The sequence below is a fragment of the Convolutriloba macropyga genome, chromosome 9 (assembly GCF_964194025.1).
Source record: "Convolutriloba macropyga chromosome 9, txConMacr16.3, whole genome shotgun sequence".
Taxonomy (NCBI): domain Eukaryota; kingdom Metazoa; phylum Xenacoelomorpha; order Acoela; family Convolutidae; genus Convolutriloba; species Convolutriloba macropyga.
Window position 1 is genome coordinate 34,513,295 of NC_134476.1, and position 14,680 is coordinate 34,527,974.

The 14,680-nt window shown below is 33.6% G+C and overlaps 1 protein-coding gene across 4 annotated transcripts in view; it reads right to left on the reverse strand.

Moving 5' to 3' along the window:
- Positions 1–14,680, reverse strand: part of LOC142345356 (tripartite motif-containing protein 2-like) — a 37,828-nt gene that overhangs the window by 20,609 nt on the left and 2,539 nt on the right. The window contains exon 1 of one of the 4 annotated variants that reach the window (XM_075397383.1): positions 4,358–4,702. The exons of 1 other annotated variant lie outside the window; for it this stretch is intronic. The gene's annotated coding sequence lies outside the window, so the exon portion shown is untranslated. Of the gene's footprint in view, positions 1–613; positions 688–4,323; positions 4,703–14,680 lie in introns of those variants that run through there. 2 more of the 4 variants (XM_075397382.1, XM_075397381.1) reach the window with 2 other exon arrangements.

Consider the following 14,680-nt stretch of genomic DNA (forward strand, 5'->3'; position numbering starts at 1 on the left):
AGTTAGATCCGCTCTTTACAGTGGTAGAACAAACTTTTTCGGCCCTTAAAATCACAAAGAATCAATTTTCGGTTTTCTGAAGAGTTTAACGATTTTCAAACACAGTGAACCTGAAACTCTAAAGAAAATATTGCGTTATGCTTGTGCAAACTGTAAAAACAACTATTACAGTCCTTCGGTGAAAAAAAGAAAACTTTTTAAAACAAATTTAGACCTATAAGACTTGAAGATAATGAACAAACAGAAACCCACTTCTCAGAGTGCCGCAATATAGGACGCCACAAGGAACAACACTGAAGATATCGGAACAACCAAAACACTCCAGAGCACTCAGGAGGCACGTCATTAGAAGATCCACGTTGCTTTAGTTTAATTTTTTAAAAACTAGTTTGTTAATAAACTACTCATTCCACGCAATAAAAAAGTATATCTATTTTCTTAAAACACAAATATACAAACCCACTACCTGTATGTTTCTAAAGATAGTAAAAAATTGTTCTTTTCGGAGGACAAAAGCGGCGTTTAAAAGAGCTCTAGCGGTATCCCATCCAGGTAACAAAAACTTTGCATATTTAAATATAAGATATCAATACAAGTTAAAATGAGATCTCACCTATTTATTATATTGCTGTGCTTTATCACTGTTATAACGACAATGGTAATGAGATGTTCACTGAACTGCTGCAATTATTCTCTCGCACATGAATTACGTAAAGTATTTTTAAAATAACGTAATAAAATGCATTGTATAAACGAAACAACCAATTCTTCATCAAACGACTGTTTATATCAATCTCATAACAGCCTCAAAATTAGATACAAAACTATAACAGAAACTACGAAAAAAGCATTAAGAGCGAAGAGAGCACTCCAGACAGAGCTGATATTCTGTATACAAAAATTGAGCAGAATTATGTATGGATAGTATTGAGCAGTTTGTCTCCTTCAACAAATAATAAAGCAGTTGATCTCAATTTCTAAAAATTGGAACACAATTTTTTCTCTGGAACAAAAGTCTAGTCTACTTTTCTAACATTTTTTTTAGAAATGGTTTAATTTGCAAACCAGGTCTTCTTTTTTCTTCAGTAGAGTTTTTGTCTTTAAAATAGTATGTGCCCAGCGAAATTATGCTGAGCAATGAATTAGATGGCTGAATGACCATGCGGAACATTCTACATTTTTGAAAAATCCGTTTCTTACAAAGTTTAGTAGATAACTGGCACCTGACAGATCTGAGAAAACGAAAATTTAAGCGCCTTTATGTGGTATCTCTGGGTAAAAATTTGGATAAAACTTGCTGATTTAGCTGCAATTTATTTATTTTTCAGGAAAATCAACAAAAATTGGCAGAAAAAAAAGCTTTCTATATTAACAGACCCATTATGATTGAGTCTGGTGAGAACCAAACAATTATTGAATGATGATCACACCTGTAAAAGAATTGAATACCTGTCAAAGCAACCGTTGCAAATCGTTGCTTTTCATACGGTGTATCGCAAACGTTGAATTGCGGTATGTTGGTTGGGCGGAGGAGGGATGTTCACGTGTTGGATACAACACAGCAATTATGATTTTAATTTCAAATCAAAACTTAAAACAACTATGGAAAGTTGTGCTTTAGTAGTATCGTGCACCCTTTTCGAATGCACCATTGACTGATTGGTCATTGCGTTAATTTTGCGCTGTAATGATTCGAATAAGAAACAACAAGAACCTTTTTGAAAAATTTTTTAAATTTTGGTCACATATTAGACAACTTTTGAAATTCTTTGTTTGATAATTGTGCCAAAAATTAAAACAGCGACCAATATCAGTAGTTAGTGGCAGCTTCATGTACTGAGACAGCTTTTACTGATTAACCATTTCATATAATTTATATTGTACTTGGGTGCAGAAAATGGACCTCTTGTTGATGCTTCCTGTACGTAGCTCATATCGCTTACAAACAAAGAATTGAGATTTTTTTAGGTTCACCGTCTGTATTATGTATATAAAAGTTTGTCATAGAGTAATAAAAACAAAAGTACACAATAGAACGACTCCTGTTTTGTTAAGCTGCCTCAAGGAGCAGCTTGTATTCAAGTACTTCAGCGGTATATAAGCTAAAAAACCTTATTTTTTAATTCAGTTTTGTAACATAGAAAAGTCTCTCTCAGGCGGCGAAGAAGGTAGTTGAATGTGTTATTAATGGAATCTTAAATTAGTCTCTGCAACATTGCCACAATTAAGTCTCATGAGTGCTTTTGTATGTTCTATATTTTTAAAATTTAGTTGTTTTGGAAGATTGCAGAAATTACTTTTTTTCATTGTGTGGGAGGCCAACTGTTTTGAAAAACCAAACCGAATTTGCTGTTTGCTGTACCCATTTGAGGTCGCCATTTTTTCTAAAGATTATTTTTAAATGCTTCATGGCGTGTGCTATTAGGGTGCTAATTTTAAGCTTTGTCCCAACTCGTTTTGAAATTTTTCTAATCTAAGATGTTCGAAACAGTATTTTTTTTCAGAATTTAAGATTTCTCAATTGTGTAGCTTCACTTGCTTTACCCAAAACAGAAAAACAGATGTGAAATCAACCTTTTGTCAGAATTGCGGGAACTTAACACTTTTTGCTGTTTTTCAATTTCGCGCGCAGATTGGTTCATTTTATTTACTTTTAATGCTTTTTATGTAATTGCCGGATTTTTTCCGCTTGTACCCCCAGTACGTTTTTCATCCCCATTCACATAGACTGCGCCACTACATAGTAAATAATTTCTAAAAAACCTGCACGTGCTTCTGGGGTGCAAATGATATGCACTCACTTATACTATTTGCATAAACTCTTTCGACTTCTGGATGCAATTTTTTCCCTTTGCTTAGTTAAAAAACAATTTAAGAGACAATACTAAAAACAACTTGAGAAAACTGAAGACAATTTTGCCTCGTTGATAATGTAAGCCAACTAACTAATCGACTTAATTATAGTAGTTAATATAAATACAATTGTTTCAGCTTCCGGTATTGTGCTTTTAGGAGACGAAATATCATAGCAACGAATGAGTCGAATTGAGGCTTGATTCAAAGAATACAAGTGATTTGAATCCTCTTTTTGTTGGCGATTTTGGGTTCGATTTCGTTTGTCTAGAAAAAACAAAAACATATATGAATTAAATTTTTTTGTGTCTTATACAGCTAAATTTGCCCAGGGTTTTTCCATGAAGCTCTTCCTGAGAGCGTTTTAAAAACAGTTATCTTTGAATAGCAAGTCCGGAATCCATTCAACAACGATTTATAGAAAACACTGATGAATCAAAATCTAATTTTTTGAAATTGAAGGTTATTCGCGCTTTTGGTTCCTCTGAATAACTCAAATATTTTTTTATCTGTTTCAAGCTCCAGCTTAATTATAGACTTTTTTCGTAGCAGCTTTTAATTTTAAAAAAAAATTTCAGGTGTTAAAACAAATGTTTCGGCGATAACATTTCAGATATATTGATATATCTTATGCTTCCAAAGGCGAATGTGGGAAGATTCTGTGCTACGCAACAAGCGAGCCTTCTTGTCCTTGGTTTACAGAAAGTACGTTAGGATTGCAGGGCTGAAAGAAAAAGTGGCCACTATTTTGCTTGTCCGATGAGAACAAATTCTGTAAAACTGATGAAGGCATTTTATTTCAAGTTTCAGAATTCATTTTTGTAACTCAAAGAATCCAGAGCTTGATCCTATCTCGGAAGTAAGCGAGAGAGCGCTGAGGTGCATCGAAGCCGCATCAACGATTACCGATATGTCCATTTAAAGCTTTAGTCTATACCGATGCACTACTAAAAAATGACTAAAAAATGACTAAAAAACTTCAATGTTTTTGCTGAGAGGCTTCCACGCAAACCTGGTAATAATTGGTTAGGGAAAGTGATTGCAGCCAGAGATATTAAAAGTAGTTAATGCTGGTTCGTTTTAACTTAAGCCCAGTTCGTTCTAACTAACTGGAATATTGAGATCTACTAAAGAAGTTCTACCCAGATGTTAACTTTCCATTTCGTTGACAGAAAATCAAATAGTTATCAAATAGCAAATAGATGTTTATCTATTTTCTACCACAAAAAATAAGCTACCTACCATCAAGGTTAATTAAGATGACTATTTAATTTCTCCAAAACGAGAATATTTAACCAAGTTCAGCATCTCATTTATTAAGCTCCCACAGAAGCTGAATACGCATACTAAAACAGCGCAATATAACTTTATACAGAAAATTTCCCGGAGAAGCCGCAATTTAATTGTGGAAAACATTTTTTTTTTCGTCGATTGGTATGGGAGAAACAAAGGTGAAAGAAAAATACAAACCGAGGGTTTCTCTAACACCATTGAATTTACTCACTTCCTTGAGGACGAGCCAACAATATGTTGGACAGATAGTTTTCGGTTTTAAATTTATGGCTCGTATATTCGAATTTGAACAAGTAGGTTGTTGTCGACAAGAAACTGTCGGATATCGTCGCTATTAATTGACCGAAAACTCGTATATTTCCCAGAAAAAGCTCTGAAATCGCCATAAGCAGAATGCGTAAACACATGATGCTCGAAAATGTTAACGCTTTTAGAGACCTCTGGGTGAAGAAACGATAACCTGGAACGAAACATCTGTGACCATTCAGTTTGTTTCTTCTCACAAATGGCGATACAGACAAGAGATGCGTCGCAGGATAAATTGGACTCATCGCATGAATCTGAAGATGTAAGTATCTTGACGTTCAGGCTCCAACCATTATACAATACAGGTGTTCAACTTACTTTACATCCACCACAGTTTAGTTTGTTTATTATTAGCCAGGTGATATTCTGCCCCGTTTCAACACTCAAAAACTCATCTCTGCCTAAGAACCGAAGTACCATTGAAAGCTGCGAAGGATTTAGGCAGCTACTGGCGCTACCTGATCCATCAGCGAAACTCCGTAGGAAAAACAAACCTGCAACTGTATTTGGCGATTTTTGAAGGAAATTAAAATACTTGCGATCACTTTCGACTTGATCGAGTTGCCTTCTGTTAACATTGACTTCACTTTGTAAAACCTTGATGTTATAACTTACGACTGCGGCGTTTTTATCAACTGTTGGAATTCTGTTCAAGGCAGATCCAAGAAGTTTCCTTATAATGTGCTTCATCAATTTGATTATGATCAGCGTGATCTTCATCAACGCACGCTTTGCGCGAACTATATTTGCAATCTTCGCACTAAAATGTTGCGTCACGGCCGTGCTCGTCGCATTTTGGTAAAGCTGTTATATTAGGCAACGTTTTGTTCAGTGCAGATCGATTAGAAATCAAAGTCTGAATCCCAGACTGAAACACTGAAGTTTGCCCAGGTGAAACTGTACCGAAAAACGTACTGGGACCAGTAGGAGCTTCCGAAGGTTAACTCTACCGCTTGCTACACACAAATCAGGTTACATGGTTGCCCGCACTTTTCAAACTAGGGTAGAAATTTCTCGGATAGTCTCAGACTAAAAGCCCACAATTTAGTTTCTTTTCAGAAACAAGTATTTACGATCAACAAACAACATCCACAAGTTTCAATATTCGAAGCCATGCCAAACCTTAAGGGATTTTAACAGATAACTAAAAAAACGAACAATCGTGTAAAACTAAATAAACTTCTGAAAGTGTTATTTGCTGCCTATGAGAAATTAGCCAAACTATCAAGCCATTATTCAACATTAAGACTTATCCATTTTCGTATTGATGTGTTTTCCTAGAAAACAAACAAGGAGGCTCGGTGATATGCGTTCGCACATTAAGTTCCGACCCCGCTCATCCACATGAGAACAGATAGAAAACCCCGAAAATTCAAGTATTTTTCAAATAATTTGTGTATGAACAAAAATTTCGCTTCCAACCCAAATGCAGTGAAGTAAAAAATGTCGCATTAGATTGATGAGATCTGCCATTATTAAGAAAGCGAGGCAAGATGAACAACAAAATCAAACAACGACAAACATTAACTACGTCCAAAAATTTATGTTCATTATTTATTCAAAAAAAACTTGATAACAAGGTCAAGATAGCGTCAGATAAAGCAAACTGAGCAAAAAATGTACTTGACAAGAAAGGATATGGGACCAGTAAAAAAACAGCAAAGTTAATAAATCCTCTTATTAATTTTAAACAATTAATTTCAAAGTAGGGAAAACAATTAGATATCAACTGAAATTATCCAAACGTTTTATTATAACCAATGCCTATATAGGAGGGTACTAGGAGCTGTCTTTATTCAATTTTTCCAGCAGTTACAAAAAAACCAACGAATAAAGACAAAAAACAGAAACTCAAATGAAATTTGTGAGAAAACGCTGTCGAAGCCGTAAAAGCATTTTCTGTAAAATATGTTCAAGTGCCTTCTTCGAATGCTAATAATGTGATGTGCTAGCTCTCATTAATGAGACTAGGCAAAAAATTGACAAAAAGTGAAAAATGGGTAAAATTAAGAAATACTTTTTTTATTTTTCGAAAACAATTATTTTCAAGGTCATGAGAGCCATTAGCTACAAAATGAAATTCTGAAATTATTGAATAGGTACGTTTATTCGTCCAACGGAAATGCTTGAGAACATATTTTCCAGAATGTGTCTTACGTCTAAAATAACGTCAAATATAGACAAAAGCAAAAATTAGTTAAATTTTTTTGCAAAAAACCCGTGTCGAAGCCAGTAAATTCCTAACAAAGTCTTCAAAAACTTTAGATCTTTTACACTCGCGCCTTCTCTCGACGCCAAAAAGGTCATATGTGATCTTTAATTAACGAGACTAGGTAACAAAAACACACACAAACACAAAATAAAAACGTTAAAGTGTTTTTTTAAACAAAGTTATAAAAGCCATCAGCGATCCACTCAAATCAGAAAAGAGGCTCATCTAATACTCCATAAAAAGCCAGTGTGACCTGTCATTCTCCAGGAAATTTCATACGACTGAAAGACAAAGCGATAGTTAAAGATAAAAGTAAATAAACTCAATTAAATTCTTCGAGTAAGTGGTGTCGAGGCCGTTTATCATAATCTGTACCCTTAAAGACTTCAATTGTGCCTTATTTTGAACGCGAGTAATGTGTCATGTGAATTGTTAATAATGTCCTAATTTGAAAAAAAACGAGAAGTAAAAAAGGGGCAAATGCCTAAAAAGTAAAAACAAATGTTAAATCTGGTACTATCAAGGCCAGAAAATCAAAACTAAACGCGTTAAATCGCAATAAGATTAAATTTTAATTCAGTAGAAAGAAGAAGCATTCTTTCTTTGCTGACACTAAGAAACAAGTTGATCAAATTGAGAGAAAAATAAGGGCAAAATTCCAAAAGCCCTTGTTTATTCAAAAAACAATTAATTTTAAAAGTAAGAGCGAACACAATCTTTCGAATAAAAACTAGATACAGTAATTTGAATAATCTTAGGAAGCCAATTAAAAGGTCGATTTTTTTTTTAAAAAAGACCGATTTTTTTTTAAAAAAGAAGACCGACTGATTACAATCCGAATTATTTTTGGATTGTAAAAGTCCAAAATTGGACAAAAACAGCCTTGTTATTGCTGTTCACCCACCAAGAACACTTAATTGTTTCAAATTTTACAGATATAGACAATTTGTTTTTTAAAAAAAAAACAAATAAAGGCTGCGTTTTTTGATAATCATCGAGAGAACTAGCAAAAACCGGCCATACATTAATTCCAGAGCACTCTCAATGGAAGTGGAAGTAGGACTAGCCACCTTGAAGTTTACAAAGATTGTGTTATTGGTTTTTGGGTGAGTACTTGCGGCAAAATTAATCAAAGTGGACCAAAGAAGCTTATTTCGTGCAAACCTTAATTTTGATGAAAAAGGCTGAATTTTGAAAAGCTCGAAGATTTTTTAAAAAAAGACCGACTGATTACAATCCGGATTATTTTGTCTATTGTAACAATCCACGACTGGACCAAAACCACGACTGGGCCCCGCTATTGCTGTTCGAATGCTTTAGACGTAGATAATTTGTTAGTTGCAGGATCAAGAATAGATGCTGCGTTTTTGATTTCATAAAGTTAGCAAAAAACGTTAGCCAAATTTTGATTTTAGATTACTCTCAATGAAGTGGAGGTGAAACTAGCTCCCTTTGTGGTTTAGAAAGATTGTGTTTGTTGTTTTTGGGGTGTGTACTTCCGGCAAATTTAATCACAGTGGACCAAAGAAGCTTATTTCGGGCAATTTTTGATGGAAAAGGCTGAATTTTAAAATATTTAGCCGAGATTTTAGCCAAAAAACAAATCAAAATAGTCAACAATACTTTTTGTCTTTGAAAACCAAATCAACAACACTACTGTTATCAATTTTAACAAATTTTAACGAAATTGACTAAATTTTCGATAAAACTTCCGGAAAATTGGAATAAAAATGACAAAAATCAATCTTAATATTCACAAAATTGAAACCTCGATAAATCGCTCTAGAGAACGAAATTCAAAAAATCTTTTTAATTCCATAATCTACGCTGGATGGGCTTTTTTAAAAAAACCCAGTTGAAAATCTAGTTCCTCCCCCCTCGAAGCCAATTGGACCTATCAACAGTGAGCTTTGATTTGAGTTGTTCTGTTCCTTAATTAACATAAAAAGATCGATTTTAAAAAAAAAGACCAACTGAATACAATCTGAATTTTGTCTTTGGTTTAAAACAGTCAAAGATTGAATCATCAACAGCCTTGCTATTGCTGTTTGTCCAATAGGAACACTCAATTTTTTCGAAAGATTTAGATTAGATAATTCGTTAGTTGAAAGATCAAAAATAAATGCTGTGATTTTGATAATCATTGAGTGAAGTTAGCAAAAACGGCAAGGGTTAGAAAGAGATTTAATTCCAGACTACTCTTAATGGAAATGAATGCAGAGATAGTACGCTTTGTAGTGTACAAAAATTGGTTGAATTGTTTTTGAGTGTGTACTTCCGGCAAATTTAATTAAAGTGGACTAAAGAAGCTTATTTCAGACAATTTTGGATGAAAAAGGCTGAATTTTAAAATAATAAGCCAAAAAAATCAAAATAGTCAACAATACTTTTTTGTCTTTGAAAACCAAATCAACAACACTACTGTTATCAATTTTAAAATATTTTAACAAAATCGACTAAATTTTTGATAAAACTTCCGGAAAATGTGAACAAAAATAACACAAACCAATCTCAATATTCACAAAATTGAAACCTCGATAAATCGCTCTAGAGAACGAAATTCAAAAAATCTTTTTAATTCCATAATCTACGCTGGATGGGCTTTTTAATGATACCAGTCACAACTCTCTACGATGAATATATCGATCGGTCAAAATTGTCTGAACAAAAAAACATAGCCGGAAGAATTCCGGAAGCAACTCGAAGCGTCAAAACTTCAGAAAGCAAACAAAACTGTAGCTGAAGCCATTAACTATTAAACCCCTACCTCATTACCTCCCCAGGTCTGATCTTAGAAGCGTTGAAATTTAAACCACTCACCAAGAGAAACAAAGTGAAGCAAAACTTTATACAATTGAAAACGTTTGATAACGTTAAAAAGCTCGAAATAATTAGGATGGTCAGAATATTGCTAGGTTAAAAAACCGACATGACTATCAATTGCCCTCAAATAAATCATGATTCTGATCTCAAAAAGATCGCGAAAGCAAACGGCAGATAATAATCTTACAGAATAAATAAATTTTTCAATAAAGAATGCTCAAATTGAAGAATCAGAAAACCATTACAGTTAGATTTAGTAGTTCCTCCCCCCTCAAGAGGAGTCGGATAAAAAAAACGGAACTTAAAGACATGAGCTAATTAAAGCTTATCTCAGGTTCAAGGTGCATTAAATATTCAAAAATTTAATAGTGTCAAAAAATTATCATTAACTTATCTTTTAAAAATGAAGCAATAGACTGTGAGAACTGTAAAATTTACAACCCTTAGAAATTATAATTTACAGAAACTCGTCTTCTCGAGAATATTTTGGTGAAGGGAAACGGTGGAGGTAGTGGGGGCGGGGCTCTCTGTCCCCAGGTCCTCAATTGGCATTAAATTAGCGAGTGTTAAACAAATAATTCCAGCACACCTTGATACTTTTTCTCTTGATAACAAGAACAACTATTCATACAAAGGAAAATGAACGCCAAACAAAACAAAAAATTTAAATATCACGCGGTTGTTGCTTCCACCTAGAAGTTACAAAACACCAAAATGAAGTCGAGTTTTTGAGTTACCTTGAAAGGGCATAACAAATGCGTGGACAAATTTTTAATCAACTCTTGTTTGGACTACAAAAGCTGCATAACGTACACCAAATCACAGCTTTTCAGGCAATTTTTTTCTTACAACTATTCATCTGGAAACAGTGGCGGGAAAGAGTGACGGAAAAACGTCGTCTATTCCAAAGAAAATCAGACAACTGTTCCAAATTTTCGTAGTGTTCATCATACTCCAACAAGTTATTTCAACTGTACCTTATGCAACTGCTATCGCAACGGGAGTTGAATAAAAGTACAACAAAAATTTATTACAAAATTGATAGCAAAATGCAATATCCCAACGTAGCAATAATTGTTCTGGAAAGATTATTTTAATTCAGTTACCCCCAGAACACTCGACAGACAAGTAAAGAATGAAAAGAAACTATTCATTATAATGATTAAATATTCCGCGGCCAATTCTAGTTTTATCCAGCTGCATTTCAATTAACTTTGAATCGCTTTATAGAAAATGTAGCCAATGATAACTTACTCAATTTCAACAACAAAAAAACAAAGACATACGTTTATCTTTGGAAGCAATAACAGCTCCACTGCAAGAGCTAGACAGCAGCATTTAGCTTCACATACAAGTCTTCATTTACAATGGTCTATAACTATCAAATCAACAAAAATGTTTTTAATACAATCAAAAAAGAAGTAAAAAAACTTTCTTCTATGGCGGACCAGGATACTTACGAAAAATGAACTTCCAAAAAAGTTGCAAATAGGATACAACAGACTTGCTTCAACAAGAAACAACACATCTTCACAGCTTCAAAAAAATTAGAATAGCTTTCGAGCATGTTTCGTAACTGTAATGCAAACTCTTCTTTTGAGGCTGCGGAACACAGAAGATTGAACATTTGCTCCTCAATGCAATTGTACATCGCAAAAAATTTAGCTATACAAAAAAGGTGCAGCGACTTCGACTTCATGTTCAAAACCTTCCTTTTCCGTATTCTGGCGAGAATTCAAAGTTCCAAAACGGTCTCTTAAAACAAAATAATATTTTATTGTAAAAACGGCGCGTATATATATGTCGGAGACATCGATAGCAAGCCTTTCTGCGAATAAATGACGAATTAGCATGGAAAAACAATGCCAAATTTTTCTGATAAAATGAGAGGGAGGACAAATAACAAAGAAAATCGTCAAATCGTCAATGTGCATAAAATGTATAAAAATAAATAAATAAAGAGTTTATAACTAATCTACGTTCTGCTTGTTTCCAGAATGATTGTGAAGCCCTGTTTTTTTAAAGAACAAAGGGTCTCAAATAGTTGAGACCTTTTGTTCTTTAAAAAGAACAAAGGGTCTCAATGAGGCACCACACGACGAAGCAACACTGCCACTGTGTTCTATCGGTTTAGTAAGAAAATTGCATCCAAAAAGTGTAAGAAATATAGAGTTTTCTATCTGATCCGAAAAGAATTGACTATTAGTAGTAGTTTGCAATCAAACACGAATTGTTCCTTGCTGCAAATTACACCATGAAAGCCTTTTCACAAAATGAATGACAAAATCGAATATAGCTAAAAAAAAGATTGCTAAAAAAGCGGCACAAGCTTCAGAGAACTGTTTGGTCACAAAATACAAATGAAAAGAAAGACTTAGAAATTTGAAAAAAGCTTTATACAACTTTTTGATGTCAAATTGAGTCAAATTTATGTAGTGTAAATCAATTCTTAAACAACCTTCAATTACGCAAAGATATAGTCAGTTGACCTAAACTGCACTTAAAGAGAGCAAAAATCGATCAATGAGATGAAAAGTAACTTGATTAGTGAGGTAAAACAAATAAGATAAGGTTATATTCATGCGAATGAACAAAAAACTATCGCCATAAGTATGAAAAAGACTTCAAGCCTGCAATTCAGCCACAAAAAAGAAAGAAACGAATGAACAAAAACTGATGTGAAGCAAGCATGATGTCATACGGCCAAACAATAGCCTTGACCACGAATTTGAATAATATAGCAGAAGTCCTGAATTACAATAGAAAGAAGTGAAAAATCCAGTCTTTCTCGTTATGGGTTCCATTTTTTTTTACGTGGAAAACGCGTCATCACAAACTGCAACAATTCAGCTCTCAAACTATTTAACCTTACAAATACCTACCTTAATAGCACTAAGGGAAAGAGTGAAAAAAGCCCAGCAAATCTAGGAATAGATAATTTACCAAAGATGTTCGGAAACAAATAAGGTTTAAGCATGAAAACCATTCGCTAAACACAGCATTAAATGCGTCAATTTTTGTTGCTATAGAAGGCCGATGAAATCCACTGCTTTTCAGATTATATAACAAAACAACAAATAATCAACCGAATATGTTATATAGCTTCACTTTTGATAAGAAACCCAATATGACCCGTCATTAAAGAGACTTTACGCCGTGATAACAAAAAGAAAAATTGAGGGCAAAACTGAAAAATCAAGGAGAAACACAAATATTGACGGTGAAACAAATTTTATGAAAACAAGACCAATAAAACATTAACTTACAACTGCAAATTGTTAACAGGTTTCTCAAAACCATTGTAAGCTTCTCAAAACCATTGTAACCTACCATTACTGACAATAAGCAATAAGACTGCAAAAAACATTAAATACTGGCGAATAAATGCCAACTATTCTTTTGAAGTTGCGAGACACAGAAGATTGAACATTTGCTCCTCAGTGCAATTGTACAACGCAAAAACTTCAGCTATACAAAAAAAGTGCAGCAAGACTTCATGTTGAAAACTTCCCTTTTCCATCTATATATTCTGGCGATAATTAAATGTTCCAAGGCGGTCTTTTAAAACGAAATAAAATTTTATTGTAAAAACTGCGCGTAGATAAATGTCGGACACATCCATAGCAAGACTTTCTGTGAATGGCGAATGCAGTTGGGGAAATACAATGCCAATTTTTTCTGAGGAGACTAATAGGGAGTGCAAAAAAAACAATAAAAATGGGCAATGTGCATAAAAAGATAAACAATAAATAAATATAAAAAAATTGCAAGTTGCGCTATAATAATTTAACGTTCTGCTTGTTTCCAGAAGTGATGTGGTGCCCTGTTTTTTAAAAGACAGAGGCTCTCAATTAGTTTGCAATGAGGCACCACACAACGAAGCAACACTGCCACTGTGTTCTATCGGTTCAGTAAGAAAATTGCATCCAAAAAGTGTAAAAAAATATATAATTTTTCATCTAATCTGAAAAGAATTGATTATTAAAAATTTTTGCAATCGAACACCAACTGTTCTTTGCTGCAAATTACATCATAAAACCATTTTCACAAAAGGAATGAAATAAAATGGAACATCAGCTTCAAAGACCTGTTTAGTCACAAAATACAAATGAAAAGACTAAGAAATTTGAAAAAGAAAGTTTTTACACAACCTTTTGATGTCTAATTCATTCACACTTATGTACTGTAAATCAATTCTTAAATAACTTTCAATTAGGTAAAGATATAGTCAGTTGACCTAAACGGCACTTAAAGTGAGCAAAAATCGATTAATGAGATGAAAAGTCAATTGATCATTGAGGGAAGAACAAATGAGACATAAGGTTATATTCATGAGAATAAAAAACTATCACCAAAAGAATGAAAAAGAGCTCACGCCTACAATTCAGCCACAAAAATGACATGACAGATTGAGCAAAAACTGATGTGAAGAAAGCATGACGCCAAGAGGCTAAAACAATAACTTTGACGACGAACTTAAGAGTCTTGAATTACAATAGAAAACAGTAAAAAAAATCCAGTCTATCTCGTTATAGCTTCCATTTTTTCTTACTTCGAAAACGCGTGATTATATACCGCAAAATTTCAGCGCATCAAACTATTCAAACTTACAAATTCCTTCCTTAATAACACTAAGGGACAGAGTGAAAAAAGACCAGCAAATGAAGGAATAGAAAATTTACCAAAGCTGTTCGGAAACAAATAAGGTGTAAGCATGAAAACTATTAGCTAGAAACAGCATTAAATGCGCCGAATTTTGCTGCTATAGAAGGCCAACGAAATCCACTGTTTTTCAGATAATGTGAAAAGACAACAAATAATGGCAAAACTATAGACCCTAATCTTTTGCTGAAATTGCCACAGTCGAAAAAAAACGACTAATGATCAACCGAATATGTTAAACAGCTTAACTTTTGATTTGATTTGAAATAAGGCCTGTCATTAATGTGACTATATTCCGTGATGACAAGGAAGAATTGAAGGCGAAATTGAAAAATTAAAGTGAAACACAAATATTATGAAAACAAGCCCATAAAATCGTTAACTTACATCTGCGAATATTTAACAGGTTTCATTAAGCTTTTCAAAAACCAATGTAATTTGCCATTACGGAGACTAAGCAATAAAACTACAAAACGAACATCAAATACTGGCGAAAAAAATGCGTCATTTTGAAGAGAAAATCCTTCGAAG